Below are 4377 nucleotides of genomic sequence, written 5' to 3'. Positions count from 1 at the left end.
ATATAAATGAATCCTATTGTGGTTTTAATTTGCATTTCCTTAAAGACTAGTGACATTAAGCACCTTTTCATATATCTGTTGGCAATTTGGATATCCTCTCTCGTGAACAAGTTCGTTATCTGCCTAATTTCCTACTGAGTTGTCTGCCTTACTCATTTCTTATTATTATTTTGATTTCACAGCTGAGGGCATTGTAATTATTTCATTGCTGAGCTCTATAAATAGTTTTATCCAGTCCTGTTGCCAAAGAACCCTGCGTTCACCTCTATTCTATATTACACTGTTGAAATTGTTATTTACATATCTACTTTTCCTGGTGAATTATAAAGTAATGTTTTAAATTGCTAAATAATTGGGAGCTAGAACTCCTATTCATCATTGTATTCCCAGCCCTAGAACGTATCTAGCAAGCAGTTCAATAGTTCAATAAATATTTATTCTGTTAACTAATACGCATTTAACATTGTATTCTTCCTAAATTTGTGTTAACTTTTTTTAATACTCCTTTGTATAGAGCAAGGCAAATTGTATGAAGTAGAGCATTATGCCTGTCTCTGCTACCTTACGGAAGAACACTACTAGTTGCAAAAGAACAAAGATAAGAATCAGAGCATAGCAGTAGAATTTTTTCTGTTTAACTAACTATAAATAATAAGCAATAAAAATCTCATATAACTGAAAAGAAAAAAAAATCAAGATCTTAAGAGCTTAATAGACAAAGGGCATTGATATGTGGGTAATTTACATCAAGAGAAGTAAAAAAACAAAAAGCTAACTAGTAAAATTAAACAACCAGTCACAGTTTTATATATTTGATAGGTGTAAAATATTAGTTTAGTTGAAATTAATAACACCTAGAGCTGGTCACCTTCTCATATTATTCTTCATTATGCTTGATAATATCATTGTTGGCTTACACATCTACCAGAAAACGGCAGGACCCTTTTCTGATCCAGCCCTGTTGTAAAATGATGTATGTACCCTCATACATACAACCTTGTTAACAAGCAATTTGTCATTATATTTTCAAAGCTTATACAGCCCCCCTTTGATCAAGTAAATTCACTCTGAAGTATTACGGAAAAATCAAGAGGAAAGGAAAAAACTCTATACGTTATTTATCTCTGTATTATTTACAATAGTTAAAAATGAAATCAATAATAAGTTTTTTTAATAAAGAAATGACTGAATAAAATATTCCATAGAAACTCTAAAGAATATTTCACTGCCATTGAAATGGAAGATCATGAAAAAAACATTCAAAATCATTATGCTCTCAAATTACACCATGTAATCTTGCATGGAACAAGTAAGCAACATGGAAAAGGACCCATACAAAAGAAATAATTGGAAATTTTAATATAGCAAGATTATGAAGGAGTTTTTTCTTAAATTTTGTTACTGATCCTTTGGTTCCTACTTCCCCGAGACTCTCCTGGACATGGCCACCATGCTTTCTCACCTGGATGACTGCAACAGCCTCCTGACTGGTCTTCCTGCTTCTTCCCTTGTCCATCCACAGTCCATTCTCAACACGGCCAGAATCGCCCTAGAAATCACAAGTCAGATCTTGTCACTTTTTTGCTCAAAAGCTCCACTCTTCCCATCTCACACAGAAGGAAGATGGGAATTCTTACAATGGCCTACATGACCATCAACAATCTGAATGCCCGTTTTCATTCTGACATCAACCTGTTCTCCACTGTTCCTCACCCCACTCTGCTCTAGCCACACTAGCCTCTTTCTTCTTCCTCAACACCTACTGGACCCTCCTATCTGAATATTGGGAAGTTTTATTTTATGCAGAAGTCAATTCTACTTTTTCATAGTTATTTTAATGAAACAAGCATCATGAACATTTGGTATTTTCCATTTCTCCTGAAAACGTATAACTTAGTCTTTGGAGAATTCATTTGAGATGAGAGGACTGTATCTCTGTCCACCTTCCAGAATTGACTAGGAATATGTCTAGGAGAATGCTAGAGTGGATCTGTCACGAATGCTCCAGAGGAAATTTTTACTTACCAATAGGGCCAAGAAAGAAAGAAAGAAAACGAGTATGTGTGTTGGGGGAGGAGAGTGGGAGAGGGAAGAAGGAAGGAAGGAAACTGGCAAGTGCAGTTAGATCTAGGGTGGTGTAATCTAGGTGAGGTGATGGAAGGTCAGGTGAGGGGCTCTAACTACGCTGGGGTCATATGAAAGACATGCAAAAACCATTTCAGGCAAACCAGTAAAGGCCCTGAGACTGAGAAGGTAGGAGAAAGCTTAGTAAATTTGAGAAATGTAAAGAAGACAAGTGTAACAAGGAAAAAAGCAACAGAGACAGGACAATGGAGAAATGGAGAGCCAGGTCCCCCAGGGCCCTTAGGTCAGCATAAGTTGTTTGGACTTTATTGTAAATGCTATGGAGAAATCACTGAAGGGTTTTAAAACATAGGAATGAAAATGCTGTTATTGCAGTATTGTTTGTGAAGTTTGGGGTTAAGGTCACCAAAGCCCCGGATTAAGCAAAATGCAATATGACAGCTAGCACTGTGCCTCATGTGTGGCAGGCAGAAGTTAAATGATAGTCGGTTTTTCTTTCTTATTCTACAGTAAATATTATTTTGTACATATCACCAATGAACCCGGGTGAGGGAGCACCTTCATTATTGCTAGTATTTGTAGAGTGGGCTTAATAGGCTGAAGGCTTTAAAATGGTTTTATTCAATGCTTACAATAAAATTGAGGCATTGAGCCTTCAGTTCCTAAAGAACCATTTATGCTTAAAAAGGCTTTTGATTGATTTCTTCCCAACAAGCTATGTGCATTAACTCCATCTCAGTCTGCACCAAGCCTGTGTGTGTGCAAATGAGAGTTGAAATGCGAATCTCCAAGGACTGAGCTTGGTCCTTGTTGATAAGTAAAAATTTCCTCTGGAGCATTCGTGACAAATCCACTCTAGCATTCTCCTAGACATATTCCTAGGCAACTCTGGAAGGTGGACAGAGATACATTCCTCTCACTTCAAATGAATTCTCCAAAGACTAAGTTATATGTCTTCAGGAGAAATGGAAAATACCAAATGTTCATGATGCTTGTTTTATTAAAATAACTGTGAAAAAGTAGAACTGGCTTCTGCATAAAACAAAACCTCCCAATGTTTAGCAGTTTAAAGGAAACTTTAGGCTCTTTAGCTACAGATATTGCTGGGTAAAGACAATAATTCAGTATAGAACTATATCTGTAGCAGCACTCCTTCCAAAATAAATTTTTGTTCTCTTTTCCCATTAGAAAACAAAATGTAGACTTTGTTACTCAGATACCGATCTACACTCCCTCTCACAAAAAAAGACACTAAAAATATAAAAAAGGTATAAGCCCACATGGGCAAAAATAATAGAACCCCCCCAAAAAAAGCAAGTTAAAGCAGCCTGTGGAATACCACAGGCCTCAAGCCTTGGAAGCTCCAAATCACAGTGAACGTCAGTAGGCAAGACAGGGTTAAAAATAACGTGATTGCCTGAAAGTCTGTAACTGCAGGCACATGACCTCAACTACCCACAGGCAGGGTCACAAACTCTGGAGAAAATGACCAGTAGACATTCTGGTGTTAGAAGACTGAACAGAGAGAGCACGGGCAGTCATAGGACTGAACACAGGTGCATTTGGGGGGAATCTATCAACTGAAATGGGGGGATAGCTCAGCCCAGAAATCCAAGACTTAGGGTCATCGAAGCTCTATGTCTGCCCAAGGGAGTACGTGGATAAAATTGGATTTAAATCTGGCCCCGCTGCTTGCTAGCTAAATATAATCAAGGGCAAGTCATTAACTGCTGGGTTCCCTTACGTATTAAATGGGGATAATAGGTATCTGAATGATTGGAATGATTAGAAAATGAAAATAAATAAAGCATTTGGTGCACACCTGGCACATGGGACATATTCACTGAATGGTAGCTGGCATCATCAGTGAAGAGCAGGTTGTAGAGAGCTTTCTGGAGGCCCTGGGATGGAACTACCATCAAGTACAATTACCTGTAAATGGATTCTTTTCTTCACGTTATTTTCTAAGAGATGACTCTGGAACATAATGTGAATTCTTCAGTAAGTCACAAGGCAAGATCAGGTTTGTAAACATTGTTCCATATGCCCAGGAGACCACTGGAGAATGGACTTTGAAGTCAAACAAAATTGACTTAATTCCTGGCTCCTCTAATTACTAATGCAGTGAGTCACATAAGGATTCCTCCCCTGTGAAGAAGAAACAGCAACAGTTCTTTGCAAGATTGTTGTGAGGATTGGCTGTCAAGCATGTAAGACCCTAGCAGAGGGCCTACGACCTGGTGGATCTCCAGAAATGGAAGCTATTTTCATCATGATCATTATTAGGCCAAA

This window comes from Ailuropoda melanoleuca, chromosome X, assembly GCF_002007445.2.
Source record: "Ailuropoda melanoleuca isolate Jingjing chromosome X, ASM200744v2, whole genome shotgun sequence".
NCBI lineage: Eukaryota > Metazoa > Chordata > Mammalia > Carnivora > Ursidae > Ailuropoda > Ailuropoda melanoleuca.
Note: the sequence above shows the minus strand (reverse complement) of the source record.